Genomic DNA, 20,461 nt, shown 5'->3' with positions numbered 1-20,461 from the left:
TTCTCGGTAGCACGCGCTGCAGATGGCGTTAACGCTAATGACTTACTATCTTTATATCACAAGTGGGTGATTTATGGTTAACACCAGACCCATAACTTTTCATTTCCTGATGGACGTATCAGAAGCTTCATTCGTAATGGCCTGTTAGATTTAGTAAGTGTAAAAAGACTGAAGTGGAGGCCATCTCTGTCCCCGAGCTGGTCATGGAGGTCTGGAGCAGCCCAGCCCGGCGTGCCGTGAGGGGTGGCTCAGTGACTTCTCTCTGCAGTGGCGACCTGTGTCTGGCTCCAGCCTGACAGTGCCCAGCATGGAGCCAGGTGCTCGGTAGGATTTGCTCACCAAGACCTGGGTTACTCCCCAACCTGCACACTTTATGCCCCAGACCTTTGGGTTTATGAGGGATTGTTGGGAAGATTGTTAAATGCAACTTCCTGGCCCCACCCACCTCTCCTGCATCAGGGACATTAGCGTGAGCCTCAGAAGGCCTGTGAGTTACGGGGTGGTGGGGTGCAGTCGGGGGGTGGGGGCAGCGTTATGCACCCAGGAGTTTGAAACCACTGCTCCAGCTTTGTGGGAGGTGTCTCCATCGGTGACAGTCACGTGGCAGACCCCCAAGAGGGGTCCATGTCCTTATCCCTGGGTCCTGCGATGATGTGACATTGCAAGGTAGAGGGCTGTGTGAGGTGAGTGAGACTGAGGATTTTGACATGAGGAGAGTATCCTGGATTATCTGGGTGGACCCAATGCCATTGTATGAAATGCCTCCTTAACAGAGGAGCCTTCCCCAGCTGCAGTCGGTCCGATGACTTGTGACTTAACAATGGGCAGAGAGGTGCATGCCTGCTGCTGGCTTTGCAGGTGGAGGAAGGGAGCACGAGCCAAGAGATACGGGCGCCTGGTATAAGCTGGAGAAGGCGCAGCATCCGATTCTCCCATGGACCTCCGGAACAGATGCAGCCCTGCAACGCTTTCATCCCGTCTCTTCCTCATCACTTCATGCTTTCCCTCCAGCATATGCCCCCTTCCCACCCTCCTGGCCATTGGTCCCGCCCCTGCCCACGCCAGATTCCCATCTGCAGGAACTCCCAGTTACCGATCCCCCTAACAAAGTGCATTTGGAGCGATGCTGGTCCCATCAACTCAGCCTCAGATTTGCCACATTTTTTCTAAACTGAAGTGGCAGCTGCAAGCTGTGTCTGGTGTGTGTGTTTGGGGGGGAGGGGTAGGCGCAGGCTGTGGCTACACTGAGCAGAGGCGCCAAGAACGGCTTCGCAGAAGGAGCTGATGCTCTCCTTCCCCTGCACGCGTGGTCTTCAACCCTCCAAACACTTCCTGTTATTGAAATCTGGATCCTTTGATTTTTTTTTCCTTTTAAACAGAAGACTTGACTTTGTGCAGTGTCTGTGGCCAGCTAGAGGTGTTTTCTTTTGCCGAGTGGCGGGTGGGTGATGGGACTCGTGTGGGTACCAGGGAATGGACGTCAGTGAGGCCTGCTTGCTGGGCTCAGTCCAGATACTTCTGATGGGGAGCAAATAGATTAAATCCAGAACTTTTGTGTGGCTGTTTACCATTTGCAGAATGCTTCCATATGAATATTCTTTTTTAGTCCTTTAAGGAGAGTGGTTGGAGCACGGGCTTGCAAGGGGGCTGGGGGACTTGGGTCACATGCTATCCCTGCCTGCCTCTTGCCGGTAAGTTACCTAACCACACCACTCTCAGTTTTTCCTCTGACTGGGCGGCTTAAACAACAGAAATTTATACTCTCACAGTTCTGGAGGCTGCAAGTCACATTCTGAGGTCCTAGGGGATAGGATGTCAACCTGTGAATTTGGGGAGACACAACTCAGCCCATAGCCCATGGGAAGGATAATGAGGTTGTAAGGGGTTCATTTAAATAGTGATGTATTTAAGTGCTTAGCACGCTCAAGAGATGGTAGCCAGCACTGGCTTTGGGAAACGAAAAGGAACTTTGCTTTGTGCCGCTTATCGGTCGGGTCTAGCTGCTCGCTAGACATTAACTCAATGTGCACAGCAGTCGCTCTCTGTGCTGCGTTTCTCCAAGTGTGGACCCTAACCACACACTCAGCTTTTGGAGTCAGAAGCTGCTGGACTGGCGCCTGGGAATTGGCATTCTAACTAGGACTCCAAGCACACAGAGTGCAGTTTGAGAACCACTGCTCGGCCTGGTTGATCCGCGTCCGCAGCGCACTCCCCTGCACGCCCCTCTCGTCTGCCGTCTCTTATCTCCATCCATTCTTCACCCCTGTCCCATGGACCGTCACTTCCCTGGTCGGTTCCATTTCCATCTCATGCCTCCCATCTCTTCTCCTCCCAGCTGTAGGAGTGGCTTCTCTAAGACACATGGCCACACTGCCCTACACGCTTCTGGGATTTGCCCCTAGTCTGCAGAGAGCAGCTCACATTCGGGGGACTGTCCGCGCTCCTGCCCACCTCTCCTGCCACGCCAGGTACCCCTGGCCCCAGCCTTCGAGAGTCCGTCCCTCCTGCCTCCTCGGCTCTGCATGTGCCCTTCCTGCCCCCGAGGACCCTGCCCCGGCCCACCTCCCGCGTTTCCTCCCGCCTGAGTTTTCAAGCACAGGGCTGGACCCTCCGTCATGTCCTTGGTGTCACTGAGCACCATTTCTGAACCCAGGAGACCCTTGGGAAATCTTTGTTGACCGAGAGGATGCAAGAACTGATTTTTGCGGGTAGGAAACGAACTCCCAGTCACATTTTCAAGGCTATTTCATTGCCAGTGGCAAAGCTGAGAGGGATATCCCGCCTTTTTAGGGGTATTCCTCAGGCCAGGCTATGCGTGGGAGCTGAGACCATTTGCTCTTCACTGAACGTGCCCAGACTTTTGTGAGTTCACATGTTTTGTACCATTTTCTGTCTCCTCCTTTGTTCAAGGCTCTATTATCTCCAGCTGCTCTTTCCTCCCTTCTGATGTGGTGTTTCTGTTCTTCTGTGGACTTGGAAATAAATAAGCTGCCATCGATTGCTCGACCACACCAGCCACACCATGGTGGCTCCTGGCTGAGCTTGCCACCGTTCTGGCAGGGCTTGACAAGGGAGACGTGTGTCACCTGTTGTCCTCTCCTGAGGGAGCACCATGTCACTTGTCATTTCATAAGAGAGCTCCATGTTACCTATTTTCATTTCACTAGGGAGGCCTTTGTCACCTGTTGTCATTTCACCAGTGACACCTGTTGTCATCTCAGGAGGTAGCCCTGTGACACATGTTGTCATCTCAGCTCTGACACCTGTTGTCATTTCACACCCTTGGACTCCTGACTGCGCTGTAACCCGCTGCACACCTGGGCCGCCAGCAGTGCATGCTCCACTCCAGACGGGTCCAAGGTCGGGCTAAGCTGTCCTCATTAACTGCTCTGCAGGGGAGCAGCTGGGGGACCGGGTGGGGGTGGGCAGCTCTGCCCGCCCTGCCATACCCCTGCGGCTGCACTTTTTATTGAGGGTCTAGGTAAGGTTTCATTTTAAAATCTTTAGCCATGATGTCTGAAAACACTAACCTAGACAACCTCTAAGACCCTTCCAGCACTAACCTTCTTTGGCTTGTAAAACAAATCCCTTTACAACTGTAGATGTATTTACTACAGGTCATTAAGTCAGGTGTGCCTGTCCCAGCTGTCCCTAAGAGCTTTCCTGGCCACCCAGAAAACACAGGTGAACATGGCTGAGAGGGAGGGCAGCTTGGTAGGTGGGGCTGTCTTGCTTTGAGTGTCCACAGTGTTCCCCGCTGGTCACTTTGCAGAGTGAGGTGGCAGGCGGGCAGCTTCTGGACTTGCTCCAGGCCACTGGCCGAGCCTTGGGCAGCTTCTGTCCCCTCCCAGTAACCTGGTGGATATACGCCTGGGGACTAAGCTTTAGGGAGATGACCACAGCTTTGGGGAGCAAGGTGACGTGTGGGGGTCCCCTCCGAAGCTGGTGATGGACGGCAGGTGCTGGAGGCTGAGGCTCTGTGGGGTTCCATCAGCAGTCAGCATGGGGGGGGGCGCGCAGAGACACTAGCCCTGTTGACTGTTGACTAACTCTGAGATAAATTGCAGCCTGCCAGTGAGATATAATGAGCTTTCTAAAAAGTGTTTTAAGTCCGAATAAAAAAGCCTGTTGAGCGAAAGTTCACGTGTCCAGAAGACCGGACTGCAGGTCTCTCCTTGCGGCCGCGGCACAAGAACAGAGTACAAACTGCTGCTGCCAGTGTCATGGCAGGATAGGCATTTAGAAAGTTTCTCCCCCTCTTTGACCGAGTATTCGTTGAAAGGAGTGCTGCGGAAACTGTAACCAAGGGAGGCATTATGCTTCCAGAAGAATCTCAAGGAAAAGTATTGCAAGCAACAGTAGTAGCTGTTGGATCCGGCTCTAAAGGAAAGGGCGGAGAGATTCAACCAGTTAGCGTGAAAGTTGGATGGAGATAAAGTTCTTCTTCCAGAATATGGAGGCACCAAAGTCGTTATAGATGACAAGGATTATTTCTTATTTAGAGATGGTGACATTCTTGGAAAGTATGTGACTGAAATAAATCACTATTGACATAGCATCACGTGAAGCTGCCCATTGCACTTAAGTTCTGAAATCTCATCATGTAAATAATTCCATGTCTCTTTTGTAATAAACTAATGATATCCAAAGTAATGACATCCAGTGTCTCTTAAAATTTAGTTCCACTGTACTGATATAAACATTTCCAAATAAAAATATACAAATAAGTGGTTAATTTTTATTTCGTTGTTTTTTTTGTTTGTTTGTTTGTTTTTAAGCCTGTTGAACTCCAAGTTCAGTTCTGAGTGTTGATTTGCCCCCAAGGTGCATGGAGACAGGCTGTGGCACGGGGGGTTTTCTTGTCATGCGATTAGCGTGAAGCCTGGAGTGCATCCCACCCTGTGGGCCCCTCTCACCCAGGTGGACATGGGAGCAGGATGGTGGCCCTGGGAGTGAGCAGAATCCCTTGTTGTGTGGTGGCTCCTTATCTCATATCTCCTCCCTTCCTGCTTCTGAGGAGGATGGCGAGGGCGGCTCCAGGGGAAGTGACTTGCTGGAGGTCACAGAGTTACAGAGGCCGCGCTGGGGGCTGGGGCCAGCGTCGTCATCTCACTGCTTTCTTCTTCCTTCTTCTTTTCTGATCTCCTGAGAATTTACCATCTCCTTCCACTTAAGGCTTCATGACAGGAGCGTGAAGTTCATCATGTTGTCTGACCTTTGTTTAAATGCATATTGAGGTCCCATCTGCCTGATAGGTTTCTGTTTTCTCTGCAGTGCCCTCCTCCCCTCCAGCCACTGCCCCACCCCCACCACCCTGAGGTCCCTGTGTGGTCCCTCCAGCCTTCTTTGGGCAGCATCTGCCGGGGTGGGCGTGGTGGGGGCAGAGGTGCAGTGGTGGCCCCCGTACTCCCTAGCCAGGCTGCGGAATGTGAAGGAACCATTATCCTGACACTTGCTCACCACTGGGGAGACTTTATTCAGAATGACTCCAGGAGGGGTCAACACTTATAACAGGACATGGCTAAGTGGGAATTCACAACCAAGGAGCAGGACGAGGGGTCAGTGGGTGGGAAATGAGGGTTGGGGGTGGTGTTGCTAAACCTCCTAACAGGACTGTTGTTAGACACAGGTCTAGGAATCTGCATCAAAGGTGGGGGATGAGGTATCCAGGTGATCAGATATCCAGGGTCGGGGAATCTCACTAAACTGACTGGGCTGGGCCAGCTGCAGCCAGGAGGGAGGTCAAGGTCAAGGTCTCTTGGTGAGGAGGGGGAAGGAGGGAGGAAGGAGGACCGAGCGAGCGGTAACTGGCGTGTTGGGTGTGGAGGTCCCTGTATGGGCGGGGCCAGGCTGGGCTTGGACTTGAGTTAGCTTTTTGGGCGTTGTGGATGTGGACAAAGATACTTCTCTTTTTGAAGTTCATTCGTTCCCTACCATAAAGCAGTGTTTTCACCATAGACACTTGCGCTGTAGGGAGGAGCATAAATCGGGGTCGCAATTCATTGTAGACACTTGTGCCTGTGCTCGGGGACTGGTTTGGTGGTTCTGCTTCTGACTCCTGCTCACTGTGGACCCTCTGGGGGAAATTTGGCCAGTGCTGGAGGTCAGGGGGCCAGCATGTTGGTCTCAGTAGCCTCCTGCCTTCAGTTCAGGCAGCGGGAAGCCATTCACTCCAGGGAGGGGGGCTAGCTGCAGCCTCCCAGGCAGCCCCCCGCCCCCCCCCCCACTGATGGCCACGCACAGGGGCACCGCCCAGGATGAGCCCCCCGAGGCCCTACATCTTGTCATCTCAAGGAGGCAGGTGTTTTCTACCCTCCACCCCAAACCTCCTCCTGTAAACTGGAATTCCTTTGCACTCGCGAAGCTAATGTACTCAATCGTGCCCATTTTGCTTTGGAACTTGACTTAATTTTTGAAGAAATTATTTATTTTTTTGACGCAAAAATTCTGCGTCATTTTGGTAAGATTAGAAAACACAGAAACGCATAGAAGAAAAAACCACCCCAAAACCACCCCGCCCCCCACATTCTGTTGTGTACCCCTTGAGACTCATTTCTCTCTACACAAAGGTATCCATGAAGTCTGCAAACATAGGCAGATAAACACAACGCCATCAAGAATACCTTCATTCTGCAAAGGAATGAAAGAATGTCCTCTATATCCAGACTTTGTAGATGTCCCATAGACACAGGTAATAGAAATGTGTATGTTTAGCAAAAATACGATCATATTTTCATTTTATTTTGATTGCTTGTCCTATAAAGACCTGTAAACATGACAGACCCAGGCAAAGCCCGACCTCTCCTTCTCTCTGCTCTCCCCTTCCCCAGGGAGCCCCTCTACCGAGGGAGTAGGGATTACGTCCATGCATGTTTTGTGTTCTTACCACACGTGTGCTAGCCTGAAACGAAACATGAGGTTTTATGTGTTAGAAGGACTCACAAATTGTAATTATACTTACTATTCACATCATTTTGTAGTTTGACAGCTTGTTCAACATTGTTTTTGAGCTTAATCATGTTGATGCATAGATGTGGTTTGTGGTCCTCTTTTTTTCTCTCTTTTGTTAAGTGCTGTATAGAGTTCCATTGTCTCAATAAGCCACCGTTTCCCCGTTTCCTGAGTCATTTCCATTTTCTCAGCATTACAAGAATGCTGTCCTGAACACTGGATTCTCCTTGGGCACCTGGAAGGCAGCCTCGGAGATGGTGCCCGTGATCCCTGCATCCTGGTGTCTGCACCCTTGGCTAATGCCCTCCCTTGGGTGTGGACTGGGATTATTGACTTGCTTCTAACCAATAGAAAACAGCAGAAGGATGGGATATCATTTCTAACATTAAATTATGAGAAGACTGTAGCTTCCATCCTGGGTGTTCTCTCTTGCTCTCTCTTGGGTCACTTGTCCTGGAGGAAGCCAGCTGCCATGTGGTGAGGCAGCCCTGTGGGAAGGCTGCCAACAACCCCGTGAGTGAGCTTGGAAGCAGAGCTCCACACCCCTACCCCAGCCGAGCCTTCACATGAGACCGCAGCCCTGGACAGCAGCCCAACAGGAATCTCATGAGAGACCTTGAATCAGAGGCACCTAACTGCGCTGTACCCAGATTCCTGACCGAAAGAACCTGTGAGATAATAATGTATGTTGTTTTACACTGCTAAGTTTTGGGGGATAATTTGTTACACTACAATAGATAAGCAATACACGCACCCATTGGGAGTTCCCACAGGTATCTAGAACATCTAGCAGGCTCATGTATGCCGTTACTGTTGGTTACGAAATTGATCGCCAAGGTTTTGTGGCTGTTGATTCTTCCCTCTACAAAGATAAGGACAGTACTTTCCCCTTCCACACCTCTCCGCACTTGTACTGTCAGATGTTACCATTATAACCCATTTAGCTGGTGAGTGTAAAATAGTGTCTCAGGGTTGTTTTAATTTGTACTCTCCCGAATTCTAGCGAGGTTGAACATCTTTTCAATGTCTTCATTGTCTTTTGTGGTTTCCTCCACTATGAATTGCAAGTTTGTTTCCTTTGCCCAATTTCTTTTTGGATATTATCTATAGATTTTTTTATTTATAGTTTTTTTTTTTAATATTCTGGAGACGAATCCTTTGTCAGCAGTAGTATTTTACAGTTTGTTTTTTAAAGTTAACAGCAGATTGAGACTGTTTTTCTATGCCAATGTGTACATAATTTTACTGACATTCTGTTGTAATGATACATATATGTATATATTAATGTATATTATATAATATATAGTATTATATTATTTATATGTAATTATACATATCATTTATTTAGCTGGCCCTGTAGGTTGTTTGCAGTTTTGCATGAGTAGGAGCATGGCTATGTATACGTCAGCTAAGTTATGTCTGGTAACAAATGATCCCCCCCAAATCTTCACAGTTTTCAACAACATAGGTTTCTTTCTCTCTCAAGTTACACAACCATCAACTGTTGGCTGTGGCCCTGCTCTGTGCCCTTGTTTTTCTGGGACCCAGGCTGACAGTGGCCCTATGTGAGAGACTGACTGTCTCTTGGCAGAGAGAAAAAAGATGGTGGCACAGAATGATGTTTCTTCACGCTTCTGCTCAGAAGTGGAAACTGACGTGCATCACTGTCAATTCTCCTTACATTTCATTGGCTAAAGCAAACCACATGGCCAGGCTGACGTTAGTCAGGTGGGAAGTGTAACCCCCCCCATGGGGACGGACAGTATTTTGAGCAATACAGTTTGCCACATGCTGTGATGAACATTCTATACTCCCCGCTCCCCCAGTTTGTATGATTTTTACCTTGGGATAAATTCTTAGAAGCAGAATTGCTGCTAGGTTAGGAATATGCACATTTGTCAAGCTTTTGGTGTTTGTTATGATAGCGAGGTTTTAACTGTTACGCATGTCTGCTGCGAAATTATAAGAAATTATTAGTCCCGATGACCATTTCTGAAGGAAAAAATACTTTATATGGGAATACTTCCCGGCACCAACCCCCCATGACTGTAACGACTTGTCTAGCTTGATCTTTTCAAATTGCTTTTATACTCTATTTGCTTCTCACAGCTGCCTTGTCGGGTTTGATGTTGCAGGTGTTTGGTCACTGTTTTACAGATGAGATACCTGAGGCTCAGAGAGGTTGAGAAGTTTGCTCAGGGCTGCACATCTGGGAATGAGGAGAGGCTCTGGCTCCTGGGCCTTCGGGCCCTTCTGGCCTCTGGAAGCTGGACTGAAACCTCTCTCGTGCAGCATTTCCAGTTGTGCCAAGTGCTGGGTGTGCAGTCCTCTGGGAGGCACCAGGCCCTGGGTTCAGGAAGTCCCCGTCCGAGGATGGGCCGGCCACAGCCGCAGTGGCTTAATCTGTATTAAGGTCTCGCTGATCATCTTTGGACTGAGGGAGGGGATTTACTATTTTTAGGAAAAGTGAAGGGAACATTGTTAATCCTGTTAGTCAGCAGAACTGAAGAGATGTGATTGTCTATTGAGGAGGGTGACTGTTTCTTAAGAAATAGTCTCAGGGTTGCATTTTAGCCCAAGGAGACTGGTTTGAGTGATGTCCGTTTAAGGTCTAAAATCTATGTGGACCTCACCGTGGGTCACGTTAAAGCACAGGATTCCTTCTTCAGTCCCTCATGGGACTTCAAGTGTGTGGTCGGCCTCTAGACCAGAGGAGAATCGGAGCTAGGAATTGTCCCATGTGCTTTTTATTTCTTTGCGATTGAAGTGACGTGCTGTCATCTTTGAGTCAGGGCATTCATTTTCTCTGAGCCTGCAGTTTACTCACCTGTGAAAAGTAAAATTGTTCCTTGCCTACTTTATGTGGATGCTGTGAGCAGCTGGTGAGATTTCACAGAAGTGTGGTGGGAACTGTACATGCGTATACTGTGAGTGGATACCTCTCCTGCCCCGGATGGCTAGAATCAAAAAGGTGGACCAAGATGTTAGTGAAAGGTGGAGAAATTACAACTCTCATGCATTGTTGGGGGAATATAAAATGGTGCAGCCACTGTGGAAAAACAATCTGGCAATTCCTTAAACACTTAAACATAGAATTACAATACGACCCAGCAAGTCCATTGCCAGGTATATACCCCAAAAGAACAGAAAACATGTCCTCACAAATGTTCATGGCAGCATTATGCATAATAGGCAAAAGTGGAAACAACTCAAGTGTCCATCAACTGATAAATGGATAAACAAAATGTGGTACATCCATGCAGTGGAATATTATTCATTCATAAAAAGGTATGAAGTACTGACACAGGCTACCACATGGATAAATCTTGAAGACATTATGCTGAGGGAAAGAAGCCAGTCACAAAAGGCCACGTATTGTGATTTGTTTATATGAAATGGCCAGAATAGGCAAATCTACAGAGAAAGCAGACCAGTGGTTGCCAGGGATGGAGGTGAGGAGGAATGGGGAGTGACTGCTAAAGGGTGTGGGGGTAATGAAAACATTCTGAATTAGATAGGGGTGATGGTTGTACAACCTGGTGAATATTCTAGAAATCCCTGAATTGTATACTTTAAAAACAAAACAAAGGAAGTATTAGTGGACAGTATTTTGACAAATTATTGGGAGGCAACAGAAGGGAACAGTGTCAATTTTGGAATCAGGAGACGGGTCTGGATATTAGCTGTGTGTTTTTAAAAATAGATTGCTTAATCTTTTTGAGCCTCAGTCTTTCTATCTGTTAAGTGGGGCAGATTCCCACTTTGTAGGGTTGGAGTGCAGACTCAGTAAAGTGATGTTTGTATTGCTTGGTACTAGCATGCACTCACGGAGTGGTGGCTGTGATTGTTTGGCCGTCTTCTCTGCATCCAGCTCAGTGTGGCAGTGGTGCTAACGTGGTCATGTTGCCTGTGTTACTTAATAACAGCAAGGAGACAGGCTAATGTTTGCTGAGTACTTACTGCATGCCAGCTGCTGGTATCTAACTGCTTTACTTGCACCGTCTCTTTAGTTCTCAAAGCAACCCTATGGCACACTGAAATAGCTTGCGATAGACTAAGGATGTGTCTTCAGGGAGACCCCGGGGCGGGGGGCAGTGAGTACGGCCCAAAGGGAACAAGATGTCATGAGTGGGGCATCTGAAGCTGGGTGATGGGCACCCATCATTCATCATACTGGTCTCTCTGTTTTGTATATGTTGGAAGGTTATTTTTATAATGAAAAGTTTAAAAATCAACAACACTATAAGGTAGGTGCTATTACCTGTGTTTTCAGAAGGGGAAATAAAGCTATGGAGCGTGTAAGGTTATAGGGCAAGACTCGTAGATAGCTATTTACCCTCTTACGAGGGGGGCGCTTAGCAACCAGAGTGGCGAAACAGGTCCCCAGGCCTGTGGGCCCTTTGGGGTTACTGAAAACCAGAGCCATAGAGAGCCTGGCGCTTCTGCGTCACCCCACCATGGCTGGTGTGCTCCCTTCTTTCCCTGCCCCAAGAGATGCAGGCCTCACAGGTGGGAGAATAAAGGCTGGGGATTGAAGCGGGAAGACCTTTTCCTTCTGTTCCTAAACGCAGGGCGTTCTTGGATAATCCGTGATGTTGGGATGAAATTGTTTCCCTTCATTATGTTGACCCGGTAAAACCTGTGGGCGTGTGACATCACTCTGTTGCTCATATTGGGACCTTTCAAAGATTGGGGACTCAAATGCAGGTGTATGTGTGTGTGTACGTGTGTGCACATGTGTGTACGTGTGTGTACGTGTGTGTATGTGTGTATGCACGTATGTGTACATGTGTACATGTGTGTATGCGTGTGCACGTGTGTGTACACGTGTGCACATTTGTGTGTGCGTGTGTGTACATGTGTGTACGTGCCTGCACTGCTCTCTCCCCTGCCACCTGACTCCCCTCGACAGCAGAAGTAAGACATAGACCTGACTGTGAAATGTCCCCCTCTGTCCAGCTCTGTGGCTTTGGAGAAGTGCTTTCACCTCTGAGCCCAGTCTCCTCGCTTGAACAGGAAGATGTTACTGCTTCCTGTAGGGATTAGCGGAGCTCCTCAGTGGGTCTGCAGGCTGCTCTGACCACCAAAGGCTCTGACACCTATTGTATCATCAGGACAGTTGCTAAAAGCTGCACCCCAATCTTGATAAGGATAAGGTTTTCCAGGGTTTGGCAGAGAAACATTCTATTAGTGTGCCTTTAATGTTGGATAACACACAATGTCACTTGCAATAGTGGAGGAGGTGACTTTGAGGGGCCACCTGTAAGTGGGTACAGGAACGCCCCCGGGGCATTGGCACCCCATTTGTCCCACAGACATGCAGTTTCAGAGGGGACTGAATTTGCGGGCCACACAGTCTGTAAATGGCAGAGCTGGGCTCCGACACCAAGCTTGTTGCTGCCAAAGCTTTGCTTCAATGCTCTCACTTCAGATGCCGGGGAGTCTCCTTTGGCACTTAGTCTGATCTTGAAGGACACTCGAGAAGGACCCGCTGTCTGCAGGGTCCTGCCTCCCCAGCCAGCAATGCCCAGAGCCCCTTGGCCTCCCTTCTACATGTACCTACGTCCCTGTCCTGTTCACTTTCCTCTGGGTAAGAAAGAGCTTTTGCAAGCCTGACAATTTCATTAAATTAACCCACACACTCCTTTTCTCTGGGCTAAATCATCTCCCCTCTCCCCCAAACATCTGTTAGAAATTCTAGGTACTGTATTGGATATGTAATAAATTCTGAATAAATTTCATTTGACGGTCCACTAAGCTAAGCTCCATATAATGGACCTAGAGGCCAATTTTCAGCGGAGTTATGCTTTAAATTGTCTGTCCAGGGAAATTTTTCTTAAGGCCTAGGTTACCTACCCCAAGGGTCTAGATTTAGAATGGAAATTGTGGCAGACTTAACTACAGGTGTACAGGTGCTTTCGGGCTTTCTCTGCTGTGACTGGGGTCTTTAAGCAGAAACTCTGTCCTAGATGCATGGAAGCTGCCAAAAGACTTCGAAAACCTAAGTGGGAGCTGTTGGCGTTTATAAAATAGGGAAGTGATTCATGGCTGCTGAGGCTGTGTTGTAAGACTGCTCGAGGAAGGTGGGAGAGGCAGATAGAGCAGAGGCTGGCGCGGACCCAGCCCTTCCTGAGAGATGGGACTGCCTTACAGGCAACACCAGGGGTTGCCCTGGGGAAGACTCAAGTATTTTGGAAAGATCCGGAAGTTTGAAGTTTGAGGGGGTCCTTTAGTTCAAAATTGTGCTGCTTCCTTTAGATGGGGGTTTGTAAGAGTTAAGACAGAATTTTCATTGCTGGTGAGTAATCATTAACTCGTCATGGAATGAGCTTGGGGGTGGGGGCCATGTGCTGTCCAACTCCAGGGGGCTCACTGCGTTCTGAGTGCCCCTGGAATGCCGTGGCCCTGCCTCCTGTGTGCGAGGCCAGACAGCTCTGGGTCCTGGGATCTGGTGATGAAGAGCTGAAGTCACTGGTCCCCAGCTTGATGGGGGGGCTTGGTGGGGGGGCGTGGTGGGCAGACATAAATAATAGCGCCCACGGGACAAGCACCCAGAGAGCTCCAGGAGGGACTAATTACCCCAGCCTGGGCGGTACACTTGCCTGGGCATTTTAAGGACACTAGACTTTTGGCATGGCAAGAAATTGAGGTGAGTGCATTCCAGGCATAGGGAAAAACATGTGCTAAGGCGTCTGGGCTGTAAAGAACCAGATGTGTTCAGGCCACGTGTTAAGATCCTTTCTGTGGCTCTCATTCTCTAGTTGAGTTTTGTTTTGTCACCGGGCAAGGAGAAGCACAATCTGTTCCCAGGCTGGGCAGCCACACTCCAGAGGCTGGCCAGGACGTTCCGGCCAGACCTTTGAGGATTCTCTCAGTCTGTGTCCCATGGCCTGAATCCAAGGCTGTAGCATGTAGATGGCCCTTTATGTCTCTCCCACACACCATGCCCCCCGTCCCACTTACGGGCAGGCTAATGCTTAAGCCAGGGAGTGGGTGAGCCACAAAGCAGAAACACGGGCCTTAAGACAGCCAGTTCCCCATCAGGGTCCTGCGTGGGACAGGAGGGAGGAGTTAACTGGGGTCGGGGTTTAGGGTGCTCCTCTTCATTCCTCTTTGCACCCCCTCCCCTCACGTGCCAATCCTGCCAAGGACTGCTCTCCACTAAGGCACCCATTCCAGCACCCCACAGTGTGGCCTGTTCTACCCCCTGAAACACACCACACTCATTAGGTCCAACCTAGGAGTAGTGGCTCTTTTTGGGGGCAAATGAGTGCAGCATGGTGGTAATTTGCACCAGTGTGTGAAGGACTGATGGCTCTGTATCTCCTCCAGGTGTTTGCACGGTGAGCCAGCCCAGCACCTGCCTGTATACCTCCACATAAGGTACTCTTGCTGCGCCCAGGGTTGTCCTTTCTTTTGCTTCTGACTGGGGAGGTTTCTCTGTCTGTAGCCTTTTCAGAATGAGGAGTGGCTTGAGTTAGGATCTCTGCTGAATGGTTTGCAAACTGCAACTGCCTTTGACTGTAGACCTTGGGTTGAGCGTGGCCACTGCCAGGTCAGAGGGATCCGGCTGACGCCAACTAATACTAAGGCTTGAAGGCCAGAAACAAAACACATTCTTGCAGGGGGTTTAGGTTGGCCACTGATGGCATATAACATCTGCTGTCCTCCTGTTGAGAGGTTGGGGTGGGGTCAGAGAAGAGAGTAGTGACCAGAGAAGAAAGAGGGTCCCTCTGCAGTCTCCACGTTGCCAGTGCTGGACTGAACGTGGCCCCCGCTCCTCCTCAGCAAGTGATTCCAGCGCAAGCCTCCTCCAACCTGTACATCCAGGAACACCCACGGGTGATGGTGAACGATGGGGCACCAGGTCTTAGAGGTGCAGACCCAGCAGAGTGCAGGGGGCAGAGGGCTGGGTGGTGCATCTGCCCAGAGCCCTGTTGTTGCTTTTTAGCAAGGTTAGTGAGCTGTTGATGACCATGCATGAAGGGTCTCTTATTAAACAGTAAACAAAAACCAAAAAGACGGAACAAACCATGCAGAAGACTGAGTGCTGCGGGAACTCATCAACCCTGCGGCTTTGATCTTGATCTTGGAGGACCTGGAAGATAGAGTCTTTGATGTTCTCGTTCTCTCTCTCTCTCTCTCTCTCTCTCTCTCTCTCTCTCTCTCTGCTATGAAGGGAATGTTGCTCTTCCAAGCCAAGGATTAATTATGTAGCAGAGCCCAGGTCCCTGGGCAGGCAGCTGCTCCAGGAAGGGGCCCTGGGAGGCTCGTGCCCGGTGCCCCCAGGTGCCTTAGGAATAGCCGAAGGCCCATTCATCCAGGAAGCACGAATGAATGCACATCTGTTAAGCGATGCCTCGAACGGTGTTCCTTAAATTGTACAGTTATTGTCTTTTTGGAATAGCTTCTTGGATGTCACTCTTCAGGGCCCTGAAATGGAGCCCTGTGCAAAGAAATTAAGAAACACTATCAGGGCATCTGCAGCCGCTATTGTACCATCTGGTGGCTCAGAAATATTTTATAATCAAATGAGTAAGACGGGCTTCTCACACACCACACACATGGCTCCCCCTCATCCCTCTCCTCCCTACACGCTCCCGCCCCTTCTCTCTCTTGCTCTCTCCCTCCTCCCGGGAGTGCAAGTACCTGTGCTCTCAGTTTGGGGCACTTATGGGGCTTTCTTCCTTTGTGATGTGGCGATGCTACTGCTCAGTGCTGTTATGTGAATCAAATGAGGTTAATATATGAGTGTGTCTCTCTGTGATGCTACTTACTACTTGTCTTAGATTTAAAAATTGTGTACTTGAACTTTTTCTGAAAATAGGGGTGATACATGCATGTTCACTGTAGCATATTTAGAAAATATGAAGAAATTAGACAACAAATGAATAATCTGTAATACCACCTCCCCCAACGGGGTAACCACGGAGAACATTTGGCCACGTTTGGGAACACTGGGCACACACATGGCCTGTATACCCAAACCACCAGTAGTGAATGTGGACAGTGGGAGTGTAAGTCTGTGGGCATGTCTGCGTGTGCCCTCCGGAGGGGCTGTGTGTATCTGGTGACTGTGTGCAAACGTGTGTGATGCCTTGGGGCCCTGAGACCTCGCATGGTCAGAGAAGTGGCCCACAGCTTCTGGGCAGGGCAGCACGGTGGTTCCATTGGTGCTTTTCTCCCAGAGGAAGTGCAGGGGACATGAAGGGACAGGGCTAGCCTCCCCTGCTGAGTTCCCTCAGCTGTGCTACAGATGAGGTGGTCAGGCCCAGCAGAAGCCAGGCCAGGAAGCTCTGGGACGTGGTGGAGAGATCCTCGTCCTGGGATCGCCAGAAGTGGAAAGGGACAGACCCGACTGGTCAGGACCCGAGAGCCGCATGCCTTGTTAGGACCCGCCTTTGGAGCCTGGGAGGAGGTGCTCCCCCCCCAAATACTAGCTTTATCCCTGGCCCCCACCCCAACTCCACCCCTTGTGGCTGTTTTCCTCTTTGAATCAGGAGACACTTCTGTCTTCTAGAGACAGTTAAATAAAACAAACCTCCAGATACCCTTCCGGGTGTTGGTCTCTTAAGTCAGGAGCCCGTTGGTGGAAATGGTCGGTTGGGATGTCCCCCCATGGGGATGGGCAATGAATGAGCTGAGAACCGCAGACTCACAGGCCGGAGACGGGAGTGCTCAGTGCCCTCACCATCAAGCAGAACTAAATGTGCTGTATTTTCAACACGTTAGCATAAAAATGAGCACGCGACAGTGTATTACTCCCCTTTTGTTCCCCATGTCTGGTGTAGCCCCCAAATCCCCTGACATGTGCACAGATGCTGGCTCTCCCCCTCCCTCCACCTCTCTCTCCCTCCAATTAGGGTCAGGACCATTGAGACAACATTCCATTTTAAACATTTTTTCCTCTCTCCCTCGCCACACAACACCCCTCTCCACCCACCCACCCCCACCCGCCCAGACTGGTTTCTAAGGGATTTTTTTGTCTGCGTGTGGAGTGGCGCACACTGTTTTCACCCTCAAAGGAACAGAGTGCTCATAGATAAGCTGGAGTATTGCATTACTGGAATTCACTTTCGGAAGTCTCTAGAACGTTTGCCCCAGGTGCTGGCTGGGGGTGGAAACTGTTTACGAGAGTTCAGTCTGACCTGCTGGCCAACCTCAAGGAGGGGGAATAGGTCTGACCACCTGGGCTCTGGAGTCCCCGCGCTGGGCCCCCATCTTTACGAAACCTTGCTCACACGTTCCTTGGTTTGGTCTTTCAAGTGCTAGCCTAGCCCCCTGAGCCCCAACTCGGTGCCAGGCCCAGCACGTTAGGGGTGGGGTGGAGATGGTCATCCAGGGAAAGCTTCCTCCCGAGCTGGTGGGGTGTTGGATTACAGTGATCTCATGTTAGATATAAACTGTGCCTCCCAATGCCTGATAAAGCTCTTTCCTCCTAAAGTAGAAGAACTCCACTGTGTGGTGAACAGGGCCCCAGTAGGGAGGAAAAGAGGTGTCAAACGGCCACACCTACCACCCCTCGTTTGGAAGTGCCGCCTGCTACCCTGGGGTTTTCCAGGATAGCCACACCTTGCCCTGCCTTCGAGCCTAGGTCATGCACTCTGGGTCCTTCTGCCACCCTGCATCCCCTACAGGTTTGAACGCACCTTGATTATCTCCTCTTTCCACGGCGCTGTGGTGTTTACTCATGTCTGGAGGGGTCTGGGAATTCCCGAGGCCTCCTTCACGTCCATGGGATCCAACTGTGTGCCTGGCACAGAGCACACGATTTCAGCTCCCCCATCCCTTAATTTCTGTGTCCTCATTGATTCAGGCAGGGGCCTGGCTTAGCAAACTGTATTTCAAACATAAGAAAACATAATTATGACAGTGTGGGAGGGGGTACAACAGGAGGACCTAGTACGTGTTTCAGCGGCTCTGCCGTTTCAGAAACCCTAGTCTCCAAGAGAAGGCCGAGCGTCCCGATAAGCCACTCAAGCGCATCTTCCATTCATTATTAGCTGCCTGTTACGAACCTCGCATAGTGCAGGGGTCACACTAGAAGCAAGATCGGCCATGGAGGGAAACGGATCGCTTATCCCTCTTAGTTTGCGTACGGCAAAGCAGAAACCTTGTGTTTCTTTAAGAATACTCTGAATTCTGGCCTTCTCCCAGGAAATCCAGCTCTGCTGGTGTGATGTTACTCAAACCTGTTTGGTCCAGCAGCCTTGCCTTATTTCCAAAAGCCAGCATGCCTGTCAGCAGCTGAACCAAAGAGCTCAGTGAAGGGGTATATGTTAGTTTCAACCAAGTTAAGGAATCTATTTCAGTGTTTATTAACTTTCAGTGAAAGTAGCAATACACTCAAGTCAGGGCGTCCTGATTAGTTGTTTCATGTTGCTCCTTTTCATGTTGCTCCATATTTCTTGCTTATTTACCTTGGTAGTATTGGGGTACTTTCTGGGTTCCAGGAACAATGCTGACCAACGCAGTGCCACGTTTCTGAATTTCTTCCTAGTGTTAGCAGGAAGAGATGGAATCTGAGTCTTAAAAAAGACATTTTATCACTGTTTTTCTCTACTGTAAAAGCAGTACATACTCATTAGAATGTCTTGAAAATACTAAATGGTAAAAGGAGCTAGGAAAATAATGATATCTTGTCACACCTTCCCAGGTAACCACTGTTATATTTGTTTCCAGAAAAAGCACTCGCCTAGTACCATCAGCCCTTAAGTAGTAAGTTGCTTAATTGAAAAAGGTTATTAAAGAGGGGATCATGAAAATGGTACAGACATACCTTGAGCACTTTATTTTAATACAGAGCATTTCATTTTAACATAAAACATGCATTTATTCCCCCGTCTCCTGATTTAGGGCCAATGACTTTCTTGGATTATGGGTGCACTGGATGATATTCACATTATCTTTTTTGTGTTATTCTTTAATGCATTGTCTGTGATTCTCAGTTTCTGTTTCTATCAAGTGAAGTAGGAGCTGAGTTCCCAATATGCATAGATTTTCATACACTCCTAATATTACACAACTATTTTGTCCATGCCTAATTTTATAGTTATCTTCCTCAAACATTCAACTCTCGTTTGATGAAAGCAATTCCTTTTTAACTCCTATTCCAGTGGTTTATATAAAATTTAATTCAGCTATGTACTTACATAAGTACAACTGGTATAAGCAGGTTTGAGGAAAAACAGCAGAGTCTTGGTGAGCTCAGAGAACCCCTCCCACCCCCGAGGGTCCCGCAGGCCTCACAGAGGTGGCTGAGTGCGTCCCACGGTCCAGGGGTGGTTCAGGGCAGGCAGTTAAAAAACTCTGTTGTTTTTTTCTGGTCTTTTGTCTATCTGTGTTCATTTTTATATACAGAACATTTTGTGTGATATCCCTTTCTACGTGGAGAAGTCTCATAATGGTACCAGTTCAAGGCTGAAGTTTTAAAATGTAAACATGCAATAGCTAACATCATACTTCGTGGTGAAAGACTGAAAGCTTTCTCTTGAACATCAGGAATGAGACAAAGACATCCACCATTGCCGCTTCTGTTCAATATTGTACTGGAGGTTCTAGCCACAGCAGTCAGGCAAGAAAAAAACAGAAGGCATCTGGGAGGTAAGAAGTAAACTGTCGATGAGATGATTTTGTATATAGAAAAATCCTAAGGAATCCACTAAAAAAAACCTAGCAGAGCTTATAAACAAGTTCAGCAAGGTTGTGGAATATAAGACCAACATAGAAAAATAATTGCATTTTTATACACTTGCAGTGAGCAATCTGAAAGTTAAATTAAGAAAATAATTCCACTTACAATAGCATCAGAAAGAATAGAATGCTTAGGAGTAAATTAAAAAAAAAAAAAAAGAAGTGCAAGATTTATACTCTGAAAACCACAAAATATTTTGAAAGAAATTAAAGACCCAAGTCCATGGAAAGGCATCCGATGTTCATGAATTGGAAAGGTTCATGTATTGGAAAGGCTAATATTGTTAAGATGGCATCGATCCCAAATTAATCTACAGATTCAATCCAACACCCTATGAAAATTTCAACTGCATTCTTTGCAGAAATTGACAAGCTGATTTCAAAATTCGTATGAAACTCAAGGGACCCAGAATAGCCATAACAGTCTTGAAAAAGAAGAACTGAGTAAGAGGGCTCACACTTCCTGATTTCAAAACTTATTACAGAGCAACAGTCATCGAGACTGTGTCATACTGGACTAAGGATCCACATACAGATCAATGGGATAGAACTGGACGTCCAGAAATAATCCCTCACATTTACAGTCAGTTGATTTTCAAAGGTAGCAAATAATTCAATAGAGCAAGAATAATTTTTTTCAGCAAATGTTGCTAGTACAACTGACTAGCCACATGCAAAAGAATGACGTTGGACCTCTGCCTCACACCTTTTATAAATATTAACTCAAAATAGATCAAAGACCTAAATGTAAGAGCTAAAACTATAAAATTCTTAGAAGAAAAATAGGTGTAAATCTTTTTGCGTTTGAGTTAGGCAA

The 20,461-nt window shown here is 48.4% G+C and overlaps 1 protein-coding gene and 1 pseudogene across 5 annotated transcripts in view; both read left to right on the top strand.

Moving 5' to 3' along the window:
* The window catches only part of HPCAL1 (hippocalcin like 1), an 89,741-nt gene that overhangs the window by 19,757 nt on the left and 49,523 nt on the right, over positions 1-20,461 (top strand). For 2 of the 5 annotated variants that reach the window (XM_074331685.2, XM_019748668.3), the window contains exon 2: positions 14,284-14,334. The exons of the other annotated variants lie outside the window; for them this stretch is intronic. The gene's annotated coding sequence lies outside the window, so the exon portion shown is untranslated. The remainder of the gene's footprint in view (positions 1-14,283; positions 14,335-20,461) is intronic. 5 annotated transcript variants of the gene reach the window in all.
* LOC148758972 (10 kDa heat shock protein, mitochondrial pseudogene) lies at positions 4,224-5,391 on the top strand (annotated as a pseudogene).

This window comes from Rhinolophus sinicus, chromosome 2 (assembly GCF_057876585.1).
Source record: "Rhinolophus sinicus isolate RSI-liver-muscle chromosome 2, RSI-T2T, whole genome shotgun sequence".
Taxonomy (NCBI): Eukaryota; Metazoa; Chordata; class Mammalia; order Chiroptera; family Rhinolophidae; genus Rhinolophus; species Rhinolophus sinicus.
This window is presented reverse-complemented; position numbering and strand designations above follow the sequence as displayed.